Source organism: Podarcis raffonei, chromosome 1 (assembly GCF_027172205.1).
Source record: "Podarcis raffonei isolate rPodRaf1 chromosome 1, rPodRaf1.pri, whole genome shotgun sequence".
Taxonomy (NCBI): domain Eukaryota; kingdom Metazoa; phylum Chordata; class Lepidosauria; order Squamata; family Lacertidae; genus Podarcis; species Podarcis raffonei.
In genome coordinates this window covers 109,672,011-109,695,351 of record NC_070602.1, presented here as the reverse complement: position 1 = coordinate 109,695,351, position 23,341 = coordinate 109,672,011, and the positions used below count along the sequence as shown (strand labels likewise).

The 23,341-nt window shown below is 43.3% G+C and overlaps 1 protein-coding gene across 3 annotated transcripts in view; it reads right to left on the bottom strand.

Moving 5' to 3' along the window:
* Nucleotides 1-8,586, bottom strand: part of B3GALT1 (beta-1,3-galactosyltransferase 1) — a 359,452-nt gene extending 350,866 nt beyond the window's left edge. Inside the window, exon 1 of one of the 3 annotated variants that reach the window (XM_053408812.1) lies at nucleotides 8,355-8,586. The gene's annotated coding sequence lies outside the window, so the exon portion shown is untranslated. Of the gene's footprint in view, nucleotides 1-8,321 lie in introns of all 3 variants that reach the window. The other 2 variants (XM_053408803.1, XM_053408792.1) reach the window with 2 other exon arrangements.
* Between the last annotated feature and the right edge of the window lie 14,755 nt (nucleotides 8,587-23,341).

Below are 23,341 nucleotides of genomic sequence, written 5' to 3'. Positions count from 1 at the left end.
ACAGAGTAAAAGGATTTGGATTATAATAGGATAGAAGCTGCCAAATGAGCCTTTGCAAAAATTTCTGAGGCTTCTAAATGTGTTTCAGAGATGATCTTGTCTCTCTCATCTCCTCCCACTTGAGACTTTTGATGGATATAAAAATTCCATTATGTTGACCATCTTCTAATTGAACAAATCTGCAGCTGTTACAGGCTTTAGGGTACAATCCTACTCCCACTTTATACTTATTTCTGAGATGTGTTGCACTGTTAAAATATGTATGTGTGTGCATATATATATATATATATATATATATATATATATATATGAAATCAGAAGGATGGTTGATTCAATCTATTTTTGGCCCCTATCTCTTTCATGAAAATTATACACCACCCTCTGAGTGCAGAGAGGACATCTCTATTGCATGTATCTAAGCTCCCGTGACCATAAACAGGAATCTACTAGGGATGGATGAAATAGTCTATTTGTAGTTCATATCACTTTTGCATGCACTCACCTATAAGACTGCCCCACTCTGCATGTACATTACTTCAGCATTATTTGCTGCTTCTTTTCACACACACACACAATCTACATGAAAATTGACATTTAAATTTCTAAGCACATTTTTCTCCCAGAAGATGCATTTCTAAACGTGATCATGTGAACAGAAAACATGGAGCATCCCAGAAGTGCCAAAGTTGCTGGATGACCACATTCCTATGTACACATTAGTCCAGGAGGGGTGGATCAGCAATGAAAGATTGAATCCTCCAATCATTCCTACCGCTATGGCAAAAAAAAAAAATTACGTACTCATTTGTTGCAAGTTAGCATAACACCCTCAACCTAGAATCCGAATGTGCTCCACAGCAGGTTTAGCACTGAAGTGGAAATGAGTCAACAAAAGGATAGCATCAACAAAAACTCTTCCTGAAAAACATTAGCAGAGGCTTGCAGAAGCCTCTTATTCAAACAAGCTAGAGCACAGAAACAGAAAGCAGCTTTATATACTGATGCGGACCATTGGGCTAACTAACGCAATACTATCCACATAGACTGGAAATGGATATTTGGACAGGGTTGTTTTCCCAGTCCTGTCTGGCAATGTTGGGGATTGAATCTGGGAACTTCTGCATACAAGGGAGATGAACTACAACTTAGCTACATCATTTCACCTATTTTGCCTCTCAGGTTAAGTAGCACTAGCCATGGGTGACACTTGGAAAAGCCACCCACCCACTATTGCTGAAGGAGGATAGATGGGAGAATTACCACAGCCAGAGGCATCTCTCTCTCTCTCTCTCTTACACACACACACACACACACACAAAGTCAAGATGGATAGAATCCAAGGCTGGCCAAGTTATTATGGTGCATTGTTTTTATTTTATAAGACACCACAAATGGTGAGAAGAAAACAACTCTCTTAAGCATTTTAATTTTAATTTCCATGGCAAAACCTCAAATGGTCTCAAAGTAAACAAATGTGTCCTTCCTTTTCAGCCCAGTGATTAAAATGTGCCCTTGATTAGACAACAAAAGCATAGTAATTGGTCTACCAATTATGCCAGTAAAGACTGCAGCCTTACTTGCTGGACATGCCTTGAATGGACAGTATTATTCCTAAGCATTCCATTCTAAAACACGCTTGCTAGCAAGTCAGCTCCATTGAAGATAATGGGACTAATTTATGGGTAAACATGCATAGAATTGGGCTGCACAGCCAGCCCTCTGTCTAATTATATTTTTTAGAGACATAGCCTCATAATTAGGAACAAAGACTTTCTTCCCATCCTTCCTTTCTCCCTGGCTCAGCTCAGAAGCACTCCTGAAAGACACAGCTTTAGGTAGACAATCTATTTGTAATGTCTTCCTGATTGAATATCAGCGCTTTCTTCTGTCACACTGAACTAATTGGTTTCCTGGAAAACAAATTTGCGACCCTAACTTTGCTTCCTCTGCTTCTTTGTTAAGAAATGTTCGTGTAAAAATACTGTGGAATTCCAACGGAAATGAAAAAATGCTTTCTTGCCTGTAGCAATAGAAACTGGATAAGGGGTCAGCCATAGATGCCCATGAGCGGAAGAGGTGCCCAGCCTCTCCAAAATGTCAAAACCTCACTTTTAGCACTGTTTCCTACATTCTAGAGTGGTGGTTTTCAAATTTACAACAGGGAAAACCTTCCTAGGCCCCTTTGCCTGCCAAAGGGCCCTTTTGTATTTGTCTCCCGAGTTGACAACTCACAACAGAAACTGCTCAACATTCCCCAGCCGCTGGCCTTTGCAAGGGAAGATCAACAATAGCAAAGAAACAACTACTTAGGGCATCTTGTCTATCAGTTAACAAATTGTCTCATTAAGAAAGCCATAAGAAACTTCCAGTGAAGTCCAGGACCCTAGAGGATATAGTTATTGATATTGATTAAAACTGTATTTGCAAAATTTAAAAATTTATATTTTTTATAAATATAAATGACTACATCATCTAGGGGGTGCATGGCTTTGCTATATATGCCATCTTGAATCCATTCTTTGGGAAAAGGTGGAATACAAATAAATGCCATTGCAGCTTGGTGTATGGCTTGTAAACATAACAGGGTATTTCCAGTTGGTCTTCCAGGTTGTGATGGGACAAAGGGATGGATATGTTCTCTTAGATATGATGAACTCAAGTCACTTAAGGCAAAATGGGCCATCACCAACATTGTCAGCTAAGAGAAGATGGTAACAGAGAGACCAATTCTCTAACCCTGGGGTGGGGGATCTGTGGCCCTCTCGACAGCACAGGACCACAACTCCTGTCATATCTGGCCACTGGCTGAGCTGGATGGGCTGGACAGAAACATCTGAAGTCCAACAACATCTGAAAGGTCAAAGGTTCCCCACCCCTGCTCTAAGAAGAATGATAAAGAATTTAGTTTGTCAAAACACACTGAAGACAATAATATAGAACAAATAGGTAGCAATACTACAATGGCGTCAGTCTCCAGAACCTTCATATACTCTGGGTTTCCCCTCTTTCTGGGGATTGAGACTACTAGATAATAATTGTCCAGCTGGTGTTTTTGAGTTGTGCACTGATTTTGGAAGCCATTACATGGTTATGCATCGAAACACCTGTCTTGGTGTATGTGGAGAGACTTGGATGAAGAATCCAGACCTCAGACTAGGTGGTGGTGGGAGGGCATCAGAGAAATTAGGAAAATGTTCTTCTAACCAAGATCAAAGTCCCTTCATGCAAATGAAGGATAATGTATGCATGTCCCAAAGAAAACCATCAAGTAACTTGGAAGATGTAAGGCAGCAACTGACAGATCAGTGTAGTTTCGTCTCTTGGTTGCCTTGGTAGCCCCTGGGAGGTCTGCTGAGTGCCTGAAAAATGTGCATTTATAAAAACATAATTTCAATGGGAGACATAGATGTCACCAATTAAGTTTAGTTCAAGGAGAAGAGTAACTTTCCCATGTCAGTCAGAACGCAATTTTGAAGGGTTCATAAAATTACTAAATTAACAAGAAGAACACCTCTGCAGTTCTTAAAAACCACTTTAGTAGTTCAACCTGTTGTATACAAACACAATATTTAAGGGCTTTGTTTTCTCCTGCTGTATCCATGTAAGTCACTTTATTGCTGCCAATTTCACCACTGAGATTTTAGTGCTGTGATATAATCTTTATTTGGGCAATTAAATCAGGCAGCAGGTTGGCATTTGCAAAAAGACTGTTTCATTCCATTTTTTAAAAAAGCCGAACACATACATAAATTAATTGTTTATATCCCTTTCGTGCAATGAGGAAAATGAGGAAGTTTCTTTTTCAAAGAAATATAGTAGCTTGCTAATTATCCCGGCAATAGGATTCAAATATATTTTCAGAAGGAACTTATATATTTCTTCTACCATTTTGAAAGGCAGAATGGAAACTGAATGCTCTTTTTGACATTTCATATTTTAATGCAAAGACAAAACACAAAAAATATGGCAAATATGTCCTGTGGTAGTTGAGTCATTTTTATTGTTATTTTTTTTAAAAAAATAGTTATTCTGTAGTAGTAGCATTTACAGTTTATTGTGGTTAAGTTTGGTGTATTCAACAATTTGAACACAAAAGATTGTAATAATGTAAAAAAAAGTTCTTGATCCATTAAAATAACAATACCATACACTGAGGTAGCAGTCCTGTGGCTTATTACCAGGGAGTAAGCCTCAATGAACTTGGTGTGCCTTAGTTATTTGACGTATCTGCATTGCACATGGTCTTTTAAGGGCTGGCTCCCTACCAGATCCATTTCATTTAGGGCAAAGAAATGCCCCTTTCATCAGGCCTTTGAAATGGAAGCTTCTGTGTTATGAATTACTTTTACGTTGCTTTGATTTTATTCTTATTCTTATAATATCATTCTTATTTGCACCAAGTAGTTTTCAATGCTAGTCCTACTCAGAGCAGACCCACTGAAATTAATACACATGCCTAACTTAGGCCCCTTAGTTTTAATGGGTTTACTCCAAGTAGGGCTAGCATTGTTGACAACCCATTATTTTGTAATTCCAAATGCAATAGCTGCCCAGAGGACCAGTAGCTTAAGAGGTAAGGCAGTACAATAAAAATAAGGGAGATTTCCTATATTTCTAATCAGATGAATAATTGCGCTGAAGTAAATAGGATTTCCCAAGTGAGTACGCAGGAATCAAATGAACAATGGATAGAAGCCCCAATATACAATGTAAGGCACAAGGAAAATCAGTTTGGGGGTTTCAACCTTGCCTTTTGACAAAACAGCATTTGTCTATGTCACTAAACCGCTTGAAAAAATTGACACTGACTGCACCCAGTGGTATAGGTCAAGAAAAACTAGAATGAAAGCACTAAGTAGGAACAGAACAAACTGCACACAGTTCTCTGCAATGTACCTAGCTACCGAAAAAAATCTTAAATAGATTTCATTAGCTGCATCGCATCAGTTTAACACTTTTCTAGCACCATATGACAAAAAATCATAAATCTGATAAAGTACCATTTCAGTTCTGTTTCCTGAAAGTAAATATATTTTTCTCTGATAAGTGCATTGCAGGGCAGATTTGTGTTTTATGGGGACCAAGGAAAGCACTGAGTATTAAAACCTACCCTTAATATTTACAATTCAGCTATAAAAGCTTATTAGTGCAAAACACAAACATGCTGTTAATGACAACCTGATTTGACCGAAGGATTAAGTATTCTAAAGCCCACTGGTGTCAATATGTAGCTTTCATTAACTTCCCATTAGTTTTTCAACTATTATGAATGGATTTGTGCATCCAACCAAGACACAGTAACCCAGGTTGCACCATGTTTTGGAGGTCTGGGAGTGTATTGTGGGTTTAAACATGCCTTCCTCTTCCCCCTCCCTGATACTTCAATTACTCATCCATTTCTAAGTTGCCCTAACCACAGCTTTCCAATGTAGCATCCAAGTCTGAATCAAGTAAAATATGATTGGTGCTAACACTCAAACAAAGCACAACTTGAAACCATGGTTTGAGGTCGGTTTGCAAAACATGAATTATTAGTGAGTGCTAACCATGGTTTACCCAGTTCAGACATCAAGGGAAAGTGTGGATAGTACAACCTGGAAACAGAGAAGAGAATTCATGTGTGTTAGAGAAGAAGGTTGCATAAGCAACATGGCACATTCCTAGACTTCTAAACTATGTGAGACTTTTTCAGAGCTAAAAATGCCCACAGGGAACCAGATGGTTTTAGCAGAACAAAATACCATCTTAAATATTTGAGCAGTCTCCCTACCATTCCACCACTGGCTTTCAATTAATAAGGCCAAGGTATCTGCAGATCACAATCCATTATTTAACAAATCATTAGAATGGTATGTAGATTAGACTCTACATCAGATGGAAGATCATAGATATGCTACACTTTCCCCAATGTGTTGGTGTTTGGCTGCTAATTACATCAGTGGCACAATGCTTCAGAAAATTTAGAAGCATTAAGCACCATAAAAAATAAAAATAAAGATCCCTCTCGTAATTATGAGGGTTAGCTACTGCTCTATTAGAGAGTTAATGTTTTGCATCATGGAGTCGTTCCTTTTTAAGAAAGATATGCGAACAACCAATGCATGCTAAATAACAAAACACTACTAACCAATTCAGAATCTAGTGTTCGTAATGGTCTGCAGCTCAAGCCTGTGCATATTTACTCAGGAGTAAGTTCCCACTGAGGTCCATGGTGCTTACTCCCTAGGAAGTGTGTAAAAGATTGGAGCCAACAGAGCAACATATTAGACCACTGGATAAGCTGAAGTTTGGCTTTGTTTTATTGCTTCCAGTCTTCATGAAGAAACAACACATCCCAGTAAATCCAGAACTCATCTGGTGAGACCTAAGGTTTGGAAGAATTTAATACTGTGATCTTAACCACGCTTACAAAGAAGTAACCCCCCCCAATGCAACTGAAACATGAGTAAACATGCCAAGAGCAGCACTGCACATTAGTATCCGCAAGTCAAGGTCAGGGATTTTGTAATAAACTTTCTGCAACCAAAATCTCAGCCAAGTTGCTATTCTCTTTAAGTAGCTCTTGGGCATGTGTCTTTTGACCACTAGCTGGCTCTTTCTCAGTATGCACAGAGTAGCTTTTTCTGCTTCATTTCTGTATTGCTTTTACCCCTCAAAGAACCACGAGAAGACAAACAGGCGACTGACGTGTCACTGAATTACTTCACCTTACTTCTGAGAAAAACTGCTTAATATTAGGTTGCATATCTCTAATGAAAAAACAGGAAAAGTTCTGATGTATCTTTAAGACTTACAATGTATCATGCCAAAAGGTTTTATGGCTACAAGCAACCCACTCTGTTATATTCAAGAGGATACATATGGCTGCAGCCACAATCCAATGCACATTTACTTGAGAGTAAACCTCACAGACTTACTTTTGTATAGGATAGCAAGCGACTTCTCGTCCATGAAACCTTATACCACAAGATCAGTTAGCTTTTCAAAAGGTGCCACAAGACCCTTTCTTCAACGTTGCTACAACAGACTAACACCATTACCTCCTCTAGGATTCATATTCATGGAGTTCTTCTTTTAAAAATAATAATCCTCAAAAAAACTATTAAGGAACAAGCATCAATGGGTCATCCCATCCACTTCCCAAAGTTGCAAGGTTCCAAATCTACCAACCAACCAGCATTAGCCATCAGCAGAGTTGGGAACAAAAAAAGCCCTTTTCATTTAACGCAATTTCTGTGGGAGAATAAAATCAAACCCAGTCCCCTGCGGAGATGGTTACAAAAACAGAAGGTTAACGCTGTTTTCTTAATTGGCAATCTGTCTTTTAAAATAAATAAATAAATCCCTGCATCTTATTTGGGAGGGAAAAAAGCAAAGTAACAGCTGCCCTGACATCAATACACTTTGGAAGTCAAACAGTGCAGGCTGGCAAATAATCCGGCATCCCATTGTGGGGAACTGACAGTTCACAGCTGAGAGCCACTGGACTTCTCAACTCTCTCGCTCAGACATGAAAACAAAAGCTTGCTCTTCTCCACCAACCCCCAGCCAAACACACGCCTCCAGTAGTACTCTCTCACACACGGGAAAAGCTCCAGAAAAGTAGGCGAGCTGAACCCAAAGCCTGGCATCCACACGGTGGATCTATAGGTATTGGAACCAAGGCAGAGGTGGGCAGGGAAGGAGTTGGGCGGCTGCCTACCTGACTCACCCTAAGGTCTCAGGAGCTCGAAGCTGCTAGGAGAGATCAGTCCAAGGGCTCACCTCCTCAACTTCGGGCATGGGCTGCGGGGCAAAGCCCGCCAGGCCACGGGCTCCAGCTGAAGTTTCGCTTGCAAGAAGCAAAAAGAACCCCAAAGCAAGCAACCTCTCTTGCTCTCCAGCAACCTGCGCCCAGGGCATTGCCTTGCCAATCCGCGCTTCCCCTCACCATGCAAATCCTCTTTTAATTAGGCCAATAAAGTTCCATCTGCGGGGCTTCCTGCATGCTCCTTCGTCCTCGCGTTCCGGCTGCCGGCGAAGCCTCCTTGAAGGGCATCCGAGCACCAGAGCGATGCTCCGGAGGCGGCAGGGCGCCTCTGCCCCGCCAAGTGCGCCCAAGCCCTCCAGGCGCCCATGCCGCTCAGCCGCGCTCGCCCCTCGCCCAGGCATCTTGCTCAATGCCCCCCAGCCCAGCCCAGCCCTGCCCGGCGGCGGCCGATCCCCTGCCCTGCGCCGCCCGAGTCCAGCCCTTCCAACAACGGATGCTGCGCGGGGAGATCCTGCCCCTCACGCACAGCCACAATACACACACACATACACACACACGCCACAACACACACCCAGAAAGAAGCCTGCCCGGCGCCAAACCTCACCAGCGGGGCTCGGCTCACGTCCTTCCCTTGACTGGCAGCAGCAGCAGCGCGGACGCTTCTCAGCGGAGTTCCGGCTCCCGCTCGCCGCTTTCCTGCCCGGCCGCCCATTCCGCCAGCATCCCTTTTCCCTCCGCCGCCGCCGCCAGCCCCGCTCTCCCCGCAGCTGCACCAGCCGCCGCGGCAGCAGCAGCAGCAGCGATTCACGCCGCACGCCCAGCCAGCAATGGAACTCGGCCCTCGCCGACTGACAAGCGCCGGCAGCCAATCGGCGCCTCCTCGGGCTCCCCGGGAGAGAGGGGCGCCCACCAATGGCGGGAGGAGGGCTGCCCGCCCAGCCGCTTCCCCCGCCCACCCAGCCCCCGTGGTCGCCTCCTCGCTTCCTCGCGTTCTTCTTCGCCCCCTGCCTCAGTCGGCAGCTCGGCTTCCGGGAGAGCGGCAAGGAAGGGGCCGCCGGCTCCCGGTGGGGCTTTCGGGGGTCCGCAGCGCCGTGTGCGCCCGCCTTGCCCGAGGCTTTCTTTAAGGTGGCTTTGGCCATCCCCTTCCACCTTAACCGGGGGGGATCGGAGGGACGCGGCGGTGGGAGGGACCCAGGGTCGAAAGACAGGAGGCGGGGGACGAATCGGTACCAAAGGAATCACTGCTTCTTCGGGAGAATACCTTTAGAGTAAGCGTTGCACGCAAGGAAGGTGGGATTAGCATCGCGGGGGGTGGGGAGTATAGGGCAGAGTTAGCAAAATATGCCTCCATGCTGAAGGAAGGTTTGCACCTGCTGCAAGCAGAAAGTGCACCTTTCTGATCCCTTGTCCCCGATCACTCCAGCCTTCACCGTTCCTTTCCTCCCCAGCCCCTGTCCCCATTTCCCTTTTCTTATCTGAAAGCTGGCATCGTTGCGTTTCTAACAGATAGGTATTTAGGAATGGGGACTGTGGGGTGAGAGGAATGTAGCAGAGCCATTGGTAACAACAAAGGAGAGGTTCGTGGCCAAGGATGGAGATTGTCCCCAGCAATAGGGAGTTAACTTGTTTTTGTTTTTTGAGTTTCATGCAACATGGTCTGCTTCTCATTCTCAAAGGCTATGTACAGGTTAGCAACTTAGAACGCAGTAAGGTTGACTTCACCCAATATGCATTGCCTGTTTGGTTTCAACTACACCTGCTACCCCCCACCCACCCCACTGGAAAACGCCTATTCTCGCAGCTGGCATTTGCACATGTGTCAAAGCAGTCTCGAGTGTATACATCACAGTTTCATCATGAAGTGAATGTGCCTTACATTTTCAAATCAGATGGAAGCTGGTTTGAGGGGAAGTACATCCGTACATCCAGCAGCTGTATTTCTCAAAAATTACAAGGCAGATACAAATTGTGTATCTTTCCAAGAGTTGGAAAGGACCCAACAATCCAGGAATCATAGCTACAGAATCCTGGACAGATGGCCACATAACATCTGCATAAAAGCTTCCAAGGATGGTGAGGCCACCACCTTCTGAGGGAGCCCATTTGACTGTCGAACAGCTCTTACTGTCAGAAACTTATTCCCAATGTTTAGTTGGAATCTCATTTCTTGCTATTTGAATCCATTGGTTCATGTTCTACCCCTTGAAGCCTCAGCAAACAAGCTTGCTCCATCCTCCATGTGACAGCTCTTCAGATATTTGAAGATGCCTATTATATCTCCTCTCAGTCTTTTCTTTTCCAGACTAAGCATACCCAACTCCCTCAACATTTCCTCATAAAGCTTGGTTTCCAGACCCTTGATCATCTTGGTCGCCCTCCCCTGCACACGTTCCAGCTTGTCAATATCCTTCTTAAAACTGTGGTGCCATGTCATATGCACATGGCTTCAAACACTATTGGCAGGGGCACCAGTAATGTGTCCAGAGCCAAATGACCAAATATTTATAACAATTCTGGAGCTTATACAATGTCCATGGGTTAAAAGGAAAATGGGACACATACACTGTTATGTATTTCATTGGCTTCAGAACGAAAATAACTTGGAGAGTAAAGCATGGAAGAGAATCCTGTAATCCATGATGTCTGGTGACAATGTTGGAAAAAAATCTGTTCTTTGAGAACATGTGGATTCAGTTCCACACATTTGTGTGTGTTGATACGCATTCGTCTCACTTCAAGATTAGCACCCTGTATTTGGTGCATGTGTGGTGGAAGTGAACTCCAACTAAGTCATACTCAGACCCACTGAAATCAGTTATCTACTCTGAGTACAGTATGACCAATATTGTATATTACCCAGCTGCAGCATGTCTTTGCATCCTTTGCCGTGTGAATTTGGCAGTATATAATGTACATTTATAGGCGCCTGTCAACCATTCATCTCAGGAGAAACATCAAAGTTTTTCTATAATGCTAAGGCACTTGTTCCATTAATATATTGGTCTTTCTATGAGCATTTAAGCCTTTCAACAACCCTTTGAGATAGGCTAGGCTGCAAGATTGTGACTTGAGCAAGACCACCCAGTGAGCATCATAGCCAAGTGTGGATTTCAATAGGGACAAATGTGAGGCTCTGCATTTAGGCAGGAAGAACTAGCTGCACAAATATAAGATGGGAAACATCTGGATTGCCGGTAGTCCATGTGGGAAGGATCTAGAGGTCTTAGTAGACCACAAGTTTAACATGAGTCAACAGTTTGATGCAGCGGCAAAAAAAATGCTAATAATGTTCCAGACTGCATCAACAGAACTATAGTGTCCAGATCACAATATGTTTCTGAGCACAATTCAAAGTGTTGGTGCTGACCTTTAAAGCCCTAAACGGCCTCAGTCCTGTATACCTGAAGGAGCGTCTCCACCCCCATCGTTCAGCCCGGACACTGAGATCCAGCACCGAGGGTCTTCTGGCGGTTCCCTCATTGCGAGAAGCAAAGCTACAGGGAACCAGTCAGAGGGCCTTCTCGGTAGTGGCGCCCACCCTGTGGAACGCCCTCCCACCAGATGTCAAAGAAATAAACAACTACCTGACATTTAGAAGACATCTGAAGGGAAGTTCAGGGAAGTTTTTAATGTGTGACATTTTAATGTATTTTTAATCTTTGTTGGAAGCCTCCCAGAGTGGCTGTTGAACCCAGCCAGATGGACAGGGTACAAATAATAAATTATTATTATTATTATTATTATTATTATTATTATTATTATTATTATTATCAAGGGATGTTACAGTCCTGCTCTATTCTGCCTTGGTCAGACCACACCTGGAGAACTGTGTCTAGTTCTGGGAACCACAATTTAAGAAAGATATTGACAAGCTGAAACATGTGCAGAGGAAGGCAACCAATATGATCAAGAGACTGGAAACCAAGCCTTCTAAGGAACGGTTGATGGAGTTGGGCCTGGAGAACAGGAGACTGAGAGGAGATATGATAGCCATCTTCAAATATCTAAAGGGCTGTCACATGGAGGATGGAGCGAGCCTGTTTTTTCCTGCTTCGGAGGCTAGGACCCGAACCAATGGATTCAAGTTACAAGAAAGGAGATTCCAACTAAGCATCAGAAAGAACTTTCTGACAGTAAGGGTTGTTCAACAGTGAAACAGACTCCTATGAGAGGTGGTGGCCTCTCCTTCCTTGGAGGTTTTTAAGCAGAGGCTAATTGGCCATCTGTCATGCATGATTTAGTTGAGATTCCTGCATTGCTGGGGGTTGGACTAGATGACTCTCTAGAACCTTTCCAACTCTATAATTCCATTATTCTATGCTTAAAATCTCAGATTCTTACACTGTGTAATTTATGACAGAAAATTATAAGTTCTCTTAAAGCCTTACAGCTTGAAACATTTTTCAGGCCTGAGGGGACTTAGGATGTTTGTGTACATAGCATGTCAATATAAAATAGCTAAAAGCCCAGCAGGAAAGTGCATTTTAAACAAGTTACCACAATGTATACTGCCGATTCTGTTTAATTCAGAATTAGTTACAAGTATCATCAATATCAACGCTGCGTTATATGTATTTTGTCAATCCACAGAGATCTGCAGCAACTGTACAGAAATCCAAAGTGCCACAGCAAACGGAACATGAAGACACTTTTCTTCCGTCTAGCAACTCAACTTACAAAAACTAAAAACAAAACCTTTCAATCTCTTCAGTAAAAGCACCCCACATTTCTTAAACTGCAAAGCACTTAAAGAGCAAAGCATTGATCCCAGCGCTAATAAAATCCATGGCTGCATGTCAACATTGCTTGGGTTAATTACCCTTGGGTACCAGAGGATTAAAAACAAATGTGTGCAAAAAGATGTCTTAAAGAGAGCTAGCTAGCTTAAGAACAGCAACACACCATTCACAAATATAAGATGATCTGCATTGGCAGGAAGACAGGACTCCTGAACAGACTGACAGCAACACCAAAACATGCTTAACTTCAAAAGAAGTTGGAAAGAAAAAGCCCAGAGGATGGCAAATGAACTCCCAGCATTATATTGGTCAGGATGCAAGTAATAAAAGCTTCCCCTCCTCCCTGTCCAAACACAATAGTGTGTTACCATCATACTCAGCCACAATAGACTCTTATCTAAAGTTATTTATTACTTAAGACAGAGCACCAGGCACTCCTCACCTCAAAATGTCAAAATCTTAGAAGATGATACAAAGCAGTGTCTCCTATACAGTTTTATGGATGGGAAGAGCTGTGAGAGAATGGCTTAGCCGAGAGTTGATGGCAGATAATAAAGATTAGCAGTATAATAACTTGCTTTTTCCTATTATGGTACCGTAAGGAGAAGGATTCAGGCCGTATGCCATTGCCAAACTTCTGTTGTGCTTTGTAGCTTCCTGGAAAATCTTTCTGCATTTTTAAAAGTCATTTTCCTGTCATGTTTTCAGGTAGAAGCTTTAAATTATGAGGGCAGCACGTTTGAAAGGCAACGTAACTGGGAAGCAAATAAACTGCACATAACGTATGTTGTGTTTTCCAAGCTTGTGATTCCTAAACCAAGATTTCAGCGGAAAGGCCTCAGTGCTATACTTGGGAGTAAGCACCACTGTGGACTTATTTCTGAGTAGACATGTACAATTGCACCATTAGGATACGATCTTAAAGCCTCTTACTTGGGAATAAGTTCTACTGACCTTGGTTGGATTGTCCTTCTGAGTAAATATGCATATGTGGTATTGCAGTCAATCCTTATTTTATGCTTTTAGAGCAATATCAGAGTTTATGTCCAGAAAGCTTGAAGGTCCCTCCCTCTTTGACCAGGTCCATAATTACATAACAGTTTATGGGCAATATTCTGAATGGTGCATGGTAAATGCCTTCTTGTTCCACCAGCCAAAAACAGTTACATAGATATACCATGCAAAATAAATCCTCACACTCATGTTTTCCCCATTTCTGATAAGGTCATTCTGTTCTTTTGTGTGCTCACCAAAAGACCCAAAACAAAAGAATTTTGTTAGGCATTACAAAACCGTGGGGCAAACTCTGAATGTTATCTTACCGGCAGTGGGGTGTCTTTCCTGCTTCAGTTTTCTCCAGTTTCTGCAAAGCAACATGTTAGTAAAATTTACCAGGAAATCTACAAAGGCAACCGTTGTCAAATTCACACAGCAAAGGGTGCAAAAACAGATAGACAAGCACAGTCATGGAGTATATTGTTGCTAGGGCAACATCAGGGCCTGCTGGAGTTGGACTGACTCCTTTCCTTCCCAGGGCCAAAGGGGTCTGCCCTGTGACAAGGAAGAAGAGAGGAAATGTGTCAAACAGTCCCCTCCTCACACAGTGCAAACTGACACAACTGCCCTGTGAAAAGGAAGGAGAGAGCGAGAGAGGCAGGGCCTGTGCCCTCTCCCCTTGCCTTTGTCAGGTGCAACTTTTACACGTGTGTGTGTGTGTGTATTTCCAGAAGTCTGTTTGACTTCCAAAACATTCAGAAACCAAGGTGTGGCTTCCGATTGGCTGCAGGAAGTTCCTGCAGCCAATCGGAAGCCGTGCAAGCCGAGCCAGATGTTCGGGTTCCAAAGAACATTCACAAACCAGAACACTCACTTTGTGGCGTTCAGGAGCCAAAACGTTCGCATTGCAAGGCATTCGTCAACCAAGGTATGGCTGTATATATACATACAGACAGACAGAATATTTTATTATTTGCAAAACAAACAAAGTACATATAGCGTCTCCACTTTCAATTCACAAAGTCTTGTATCATTTATTTGTGTTAGCATTTTAACATTGTAAACCGCCTTGGGGGCTTTGGCAGAAAGGCTGTGTATAAATGCAATAAATAAAACGAACATGAAAGGTAAAGGTAAAGGACCCCTGACAGTTAAGTCCAGTCGCGAACAACTGGGGTTGTGGTGCTCATCTCATTTTACTGGCTGAGGGAGCCAATGTTTGTCCGCAGATAGTTTTTCTAGGTCATGTGGCCAGCATGACTAAGCCGCTTCTGACGAAACCAGAGCAGCACATGGAAACACCATTTACCTTCCCACTGGAGCGGTACCTATTTATCTACTTGCACTGTTTGGGCGTGCTTTCGAACTGCTAGGTTGGCAGGAGCTGGAACGGAGCAAGTGGAGTTTACCCCGTTGCGGGGATTTGAACTGCCTACCTTCTGATCAGCAAGCCCTAGGCTCAGTGGTTTAGATCACAGCACCATCCGCGTCCCATATAGATACGCATAAAACAAACAGATACACATAAATGTGTGTCGCCTCATTTCTCTTCTGCTTCCTGCCTCAGATGGATCCTCTATGTCCTCTTCAGTCCCGAAGACACATCCAAATAACTGCTAGATTCTCTGTTTTCCAACAGTACAGGGGAACAACCATCATTGTTTCTTTGTTCTGGCAGTCCTCAGTGCAACCTGAACACTGTTTTGCACCTTTCAGAGCCAAACATGGTCTGCCTACCACCTCCTGCACCCCTATCTGCAGACTCTGCAGCTTCAACATCATGCTCAGCAATTCCTCTCCCTTTCTTGTGCCTCCTCCACCTCCTCCTTCACTGTGGTTCTAACTTCCAGCCTAAGCAGTTCTGGAGAACTTGAAAGCTGGCTTCTACTCTGTGTGGCATTTTTCTTAATAAAGGTTGTGCCTTACTGAGACTTTGCCTTGTGTTTCCCCCTCCTAAAGTACTGTTTTTGTAAACAGATTCTCAATATAATTTATTAAGGCTAAGTATTGCTAAGTATTTGCTTCGTCATTGCCACATTTCCCCTTTCCACTGTGAAATAGGAGGCGTTAAGAACACCTCTTTATTACTGCATCCTAAGGGGGTGATTAGAAGGGACGCAGGTGGCGCTGTGGGTTAAACCACAGAGCCTAGGACTTGCCGATCATAAGGTTGGCAGTTCGAATCCCCGCGACGGGGTGAGCGCCCATTGCTCGGTCCCTGCTCCTGCCAACCTAGCAGTTCGAAAGCACATCAAAGTGCAAGTAGATAAATAGGTACTGCTCCAGTGGGAAGGTAAACGGCGTTTCCGTGCGCTGCTCTGATTTGCCAGAAGCGGCTTAGTCCTGCTGGCCACATGACCTGGAAGCTGTATGCCGGCTCCCTCAGCCAATAAAGCGAGATGAGCGCCGCAACCCCAGAATCGGCCACAACTGGACCTAATGGACAGGGGTCCCTTTACCTTTACCTTTTTAAGGGGGTGATTTGACTGTCAGGGGTCAGCAAAAATCAGCTGCACAGCTGAATTATCACTCCTCATCTGTTTTGGGTGACACCAACCTTCCACATTGCCAAATATCTTCACTTGGGAACTCATGGGGAACTTGGCAGCTAAACTCATTCCTGTAGGGAGTGGTATTTGAGGTTTTTCTTTAGATGGTTTGAGGGTGCTGCTAAGTTGTAAATTTATTTCTTCTAGTCCTTGTCTCATTTTACTGGCTTGACCATCTGATCCCCAGATTATAGATGAGACAACCTGAAGCAAAAATTTGCAAGCTTCTGAAACTGGATATGGTCAAGCAAAGTTCTGGGAAATGCACCTAAAATCCCGTGGGAAAGCAGTACCATAAAAAGCAAGGAGAGTTCTGAGAAATTGAAAGCTCAGTGCTGAAAACCAATATTATGATTTTAATTCATTGTGTGTTTTTTTAAAGGAAAAAGTCAAAAATTTTACATGATATGATTTGCAGTAAATTAATCAAGGTACTTGAACTGTTTAAGATTACAGGATTTGAAGGACTGTAAGCCAATTAATTACGCTGAATTCTTCATTGGATTTCCAAACTTGTGTGCTTGCAATTCTTCATTTCAAGGCACTTTGAACAGTTTACACTAGCAATAGTACCTTTTTCTTCTTCAGTGCACTTGCTGTAATCATAAGGCTTCACAATAATTTTTCAGAGAGAAAGCTGACTGCACAGAGGATAGACAGCACAAGCTACAGCTCAGCATCCTTTTGACAAGTTGGGTACCACTGTATCAACTGACAACGTTCTTAGTTACAAAACCTTGTGTCATTTGGAACACGACAGTGATACAAATAAGCAAGCACCAAAACATCTGGAAAGAATGATATATATGCAGGGTGGTTTAAGGAAATAGGGAGCCTGTGGTCCGCATCCATCAGACAGCCGACAAGAGATGATACAAGTATGAGCTCAATGTGTATGGGGCATCACTGTGTTTGTAGATTAAGGTTGCTGCCTTCTTACAAAGCACCCTTTTGCACATGTGGCTGGAAGCTCATCCCTAACAGGGATGAGGGAGCCGGTGGCCCTCAGGACATTGTTCAGCTCCCACCACCCCTGACCTTTGGCCTTACTTGCTGGGGCTGATGGGAGTTGGAGTCCAATAACCTCTGGTGGGTCACAGGTTCCTCATCCCTCATCCAGAAGAACAATCCACATTATGTTTCCTTTAATGAGTTGCTGTTACAGGATGAGGGTAAAAGATGTCAATGTAGCGTAATGCACTAAACTGTGCACAGGCTAATGCAATGTTCCTGCAGTCACAAGGGCTCAAACAGATATGTGTAGTTCCTCAGGAGTTTATTAACTTTGATGGAAGAGGCAGTTTCATGCAGAGAAAGGAATGTGCATGTGAAGTGGCGTCCACTGAAACGAATGGTGACACCTGCATGCGCAAGTATGGCACCCGGGTCAAAGCCTTCTTCATTGGGGCATCAAAGTCCAATGCAACCACCAGTTTTCAAAATGTGACTCTTGGGATGCTGCAGAATTGAATTAAAAACTAATTATCAGCTGTAAGTTACTCAAACCTTCAATTAATATTCAAAAGCTAGCCTACGGTATTGTATGTGAGTTAAAGCAGATATTTAGCAGTAGAAATGTTTAGTTGTCTTTAGAACATAAATATTTAAAGTCTGCAGTTTTACATATAATGTATTTTACATTTTCCCTGTGTGGGATTCATAAATCCTTCAAGCCAGGGGAAAAAAAAGGGAATAATTCTGTGTTCAGTCATTTCTGAATAGCTAAGAGAAATATTTTTGTATTATCTGAAAAACGTAAACAAAAATCTTCAGCCATTCCGCTTGGACAATATTGGCCATCTCATAAATATAACCTTCAAGACTCAACATTCTGGTGCAGTTTCTTCCCATAATATAATAGCTCTGGTGCACACAGTAGCTATTTTCTTGTCCAGAAAAGCCTGCCCTCAGCCTACTCAGAATCAGTAATATGTCTAACCCAATTCATCAAAAGTGTTGGAAGATAACTAAACAGCATTTGGTTGGAATACAAAAACCATCTATCACATCTCAACAGCTGTATTGTTGCAGATTCTCCCAAAAGTGCCTGCTGGAAGAATCTTGGTGGAGGCAGAGATAAAGGAAACAAACAGTTTAAAAATCACACTTTGGGGAGGGGTGTGTGTGGAAATCACATCAATGATATGCCTAAAATTTAATTTAGCTAGCACTTATTATCTCATTTTTTTTTAGCTCTCCCTGTTAGTAAGAAATGCCCCACATAGGTGAACTCACTGCACAGAAAAACCGAATCAAGAAGAACCAGGTCCTAGTTTTCAGCACTGTCGAGGCTGGATATTATTGTATTAATAGTGCTAGATTTTATTGAGGATTTTCTGTCCATTGCTGTATTGCATAGCACTACACCTATCTGCACTATACATTTAAAGCAGTATCATGCCACTTTAAAGCACTCATAGCTTTCCCCAAAGGATCCAGCGTTTCTTAAGGAGGCTGAGAGTTGTTAGGAGACCATTATTCCACTCACTGAGCTACGATTCCAAGAGTGCTTTAACAGTCAATCCCTCTTCCCTGGGAACTCTGGGAATTGTGCCTCTGTGAGGGGAATAGGGGGCTTCTAATGATACTGCTATGATAACAGTGGTATATGGTACTGCTCTGGTTTAAATGTACAGTGCAGATGTGGCCTGTGTTTCGTTATTGAGGTCTATTGCTTTTTTAAAATTCTGGAACCTGAAACTGTAACTCCTCCTCCCCAGAATCAGACAGAACATATTTCTGAGAAGATGAAATCATAGTTTGGAACTGTTACATAAGCAGACTCCACCCTTTCCCGTTCCTGCTAGCGAGCAGAGCTATTTGGATCCTGGTTAATACTCCTCAGGGACCTTCGTATTGACTTTTAGCGAAATGATCCAGCTTTCCAAACAACCTGACTGAGACAGGCCTGCCAGTGTCTGGACTCCTTCCCAAAAAGTCACACATCATCCCTGCCATGGGAAAGGGAAACAGGTTATCTTCTCATGATTATTAACAGCAGCAATTGCCAGATTATCCCATGAAAAGCCTTTAGAAAGAAATTACATGCAAAATTATAAATAAAATGAAAATATTAATCATGATTAAAGAAACCACCGAACAAAACTACAGATTTATGCAAGCTGAAAGCTGAATGTTCTTTCCCTCGGTTAATCCAGTTCAGATTAATTTTTTGTATTAGAAAATTAATTTTTGCATTCTTGATAGCATTAATGTTCCTTGAAACAGATGGTCTGCTACTGTCTGCTGAGGGGGTGGAGAGACAGATTCTAACCGGGGGGGGTGGGGGGGTGGCATGTGAAATAGCTTAACCACTCACAGATGCAAAGGAAGATTGAACAAAAGGAACAAAAGTCCATTCTGCAGTCCACTCACCTTGCTTGAGTCAGAAATTAGTTTAATTTATGGGGGTTGTGCTCTCACATGACCTCCAAATCTAGGTGCATTCCATCTCCCACCATCCCTGACTTTTGGTCATGCTGGCTGGGGCAGCAATATATGGAGGGGGCCACATGGTCTAGCCGTGCTATACTTGTCTGGAGAGTAAATCAAGGACAGTGCAATCCTACCTGTGTCTACTCAAAAATAAGCCCTACTAAATTCACTGGAGCTTACTCCTAGGTACGTGGGGTTAGGATTGCAGTCTTACTTCGGAGTGGACATGCCTTGGCTTAAGCTATATATAGTTTAGAGCCTCATTTCCTGTACCAAATTTACAGTGCAGAAGGTCAGTGTGCTACAGTTCACAACCAGACTTACTAGATATGTACACACACAAAAGAGAACACTATGCAGCCTGCATCACTCACTGGTTCTATAATCATTCTGCACCACAGACTGAAGCCCTTTGAGCATATGCACTGTGGCAATTTCATGTGCCATTGTCCGGAGAGATGTGCGGAAACGTTTCTAATGAGAAGTCTTCATGCATTTATCACAGTATTACATGCTTCTGTACATTGCTTAAGGTCAAGGTAGATAATCAAATTGATAAGGTGACCTTCAGAAGCCCTTCTCCGGGTGCCCCCGCCAAGTGAGCTATGACTAATGGGTATTGGGGAGATGGCCTTCTACCTTGCCTTCCACCTTCTTGACTTGCACCCACTCGGCATCCTTCTTGGATTTTAGGTGCAGACCCAGTTAAATGCCGACGACAACAACTACTCAGTGTTTCTACAATACAAAGCTGTTTTACACAAGGTGCTCTTCCTAGGAAACCCTGAGAACCTGTAGGAGAGAATGGGATGGGGCAGTTACCTGACCTCCTAGCAGCAGAGTCTCTACAGCTCACCTGGAGGGATAGTGGGAAGGGCAAGGAAGCAGGGAGGTCAGTGCTGTGCAAACACACCAGCAGGAGCACCATGTCAGTTGAAGTCTCCACTGCCTTGCCTCGTTCACGCTCCCTCTTGGAAAACAGCAGGAGGTTATGTAACTACTGCCATCCTACCCTATCACCTACTACTGCTCAGAACTGAAGTTCTGGAGTGGTTAGAGGGTTTTTTTGGGGGGGGGGGGTGTGCAGACAAGCAAACATCTGAAGACACACCAGCTATGGTCTAAGGCATTTATTTTCAGGGCAGAGAATGTTTTCCGATATGTATTCCACTAAACATAATAGCATGTAGGAATTCCCAGCGTTTTCACCAAACAACCAATCCCAGAAGCCCTGATAGTTAAGATGATATAAAACTGGCATAAGTTTGTATTGTAGCTGCACTGCTGCCCCCAATGAAGGGATTATAGGTGCTTCTGGAGGACATTCTGACAAATGGACCACCACTGTCTCTAAATGGTACCATGACCACACTCTTGGGGGGGGGGGAGATTTCTGCATGTTTCAAAGAATCCAGCTGGTGATAACAAAAGATTGTGAATATAATTAAGTTAAACATAATGATAAAAAATTCTGAGACGGGGCTGAGTGATTTGCTGGTGAATCATGATGACACAACAACTCTATTGTTAAAATGTTGTTGATCAAGAAATATCTTTCTGGCTTCCAACCGATGGCTATTAACAGCTGTCTGTTTACCCTTGGGCTCAGCGCAAAGCCATCAAAAATATGTAAATGAATGAAAAAAAATGGATTTTAGAATGCAGTGTAAAGAGCACATCTCTCCATGAACAAAAGGAGGTAAATTGGAGACAATATGAATAGGGTGGAACCAGTAGCTTGCAAACAACTTTGTGTCCTGACCAATCTAAAATATTCATTGTCTAAAATACACCACATGGAATGCGTTCCCTGGTGCCCAAGACCTGGAATAGTCCCCTGTGCATGTTAGCAGATTCAGCTTGAGAAGAGGTGTTTGGATCCCCCAGTCCTACTATGTTAGGTAACTTCATAATGCAAACCAAACCAGGGTCCATGGACAAGTGTTAGATTTGATATTTCTCATGAACTTGGACATAACAAATGTCACTGGCTCCCAGGACATTTCCGAGCACAATGTTGGTGCTGACCTTTAAAGTCCTAAATGGTCTCGGCCTAGTATACCTGAAGGAGCATCTCCACCTCCATCGTTCAGCCCAGACACTGAGGTCCTCCTTCGAAGGTCATCTGCTGGTTCCCTCACTGTGAGATGCAAAGTTACAGGGAACCAGGAAGAAGGCCTTCCTGGTAGTGGCACCCGACCTGATGGCATCTTTGGCCCACTTTTTGAAATATGGCAACCCTACAATAGCCCTTTCCTGCTCATGATCCCCAACAATTGGTGTTCAATGCTGCTTCTGATATGGGAGGTAATATAATCACCATGAATGGTCCAATCCCTCTTTAAAGGTAAAGAGGTAAATATACCTTGACCGTTAGGTCTAGTCGCGGACGACTCTGGGGTTGTGTGCTCATCTCGCTCTATAGGCCGAAGGAGTCGGCGTTTGTCTGCAGAGAGCTTCTGGGTCATGTGGCCAGCATGACTAAGCCGCTTCTGGCATACCAGAGCAGCACACGGAAACACCATTTACCTTCCCGCCGGAGTGGTACCTATTTATCTACTTGCACTTTGACATGCTTTCGAACTGCTAGGTGGGCAGGAGCTGGGACCGAGCAACGGGAGCTCACCCTGTCGTGGGGATTCAAACCGCCGACCTTCTGATCGGCAAGCCCTAGGCTCTGTGGTTTAGACCACAGCGCCATCCATGTCCCATTATTGCCTATATGACCATTAAAGTTCCTTTGAAGTGCTAACTACTGTCTTCCTATGCATCTTTTAGACCAGTTAGGATGCTTAAACTCTGAAGATTCAAGACTGCTATAATTCAAGGATCTTTGGGAATATACCCACTAATTTGGGGAATGTACCCCTAATGCAGCAGGGCAGATTAGGTAAGAGGAGGAAGAACCCTAATCTCTCTCTCTCTCTCTCTCTCTCTCTCTCTCTCTCTCACACACACACACACACACACACACACACACACACACACCCCAAACTTAGAACTGCAAGGTAAGTTGGGAGGGAATAGGATCACATATGGTATGAAGTAAGGTATGTAGAAAATCGCTTAAAGTTGTGGAGCACAGCAAGTACAAGTGGGATCAGGGTGTGGGAATTGTTTTCACACTTGTTCACTGCCCTGGAATCTCCTGATAAAGGACACTTTGGAAATATTTCAGCTGAATAGCTAAATATATAAAGCAAACAAAGCTCAAGCTACCTGAGCAAATTAAAACAGCTGAAGGTCAATAAAGAAGGGCAATCATGGGTCTCAGAGAAGAGTTTAGCATTGGGGCAATGTAGTCACGTACACATTTATACATAAAGTAATTAAGAAACATGAACATATCCTGCCACTCTGCCTTTGCCCTGGACATAGCACTCAGGTTGTACTTCTGATCCGATTAGTTGACGATTGAAGCCCACAGAAATTATTTCATCAGTTTGATCCTTCAATAGCCCTTACAATATAATCCTGTACACATACACTCAGAAATAAGCCCCATTGGCTTCAATGGGACTTACTCTCAGGTAAGTTGGTATAGAGTTGTAGCTTTAGTTGAATTGATCAGAAGGTGCTTGTGATACAGAGGATGTAGAATATTCCAACCCCTGGCATCTCCAGCTTCTCCAGATGATTGAAGGCCCCTGACATGTCATCCTGACATTGCGCACATGATGATGTGTGATGTCCTGATGTCATACTTGGAACACTCTGAATTTTGAGGGGGCCCAGCCCCTGCAAAAAAGATCAGGACCCAAAGTGCCTTGGGCCCAGAAACCGGTGCCCTTGTACCCTGGAGACGCCAGAGACTGAAACAGGGGACTTTTGTGGACTAAGCAGATGCTCCTCCACTGACCTCCAGCCTTTCT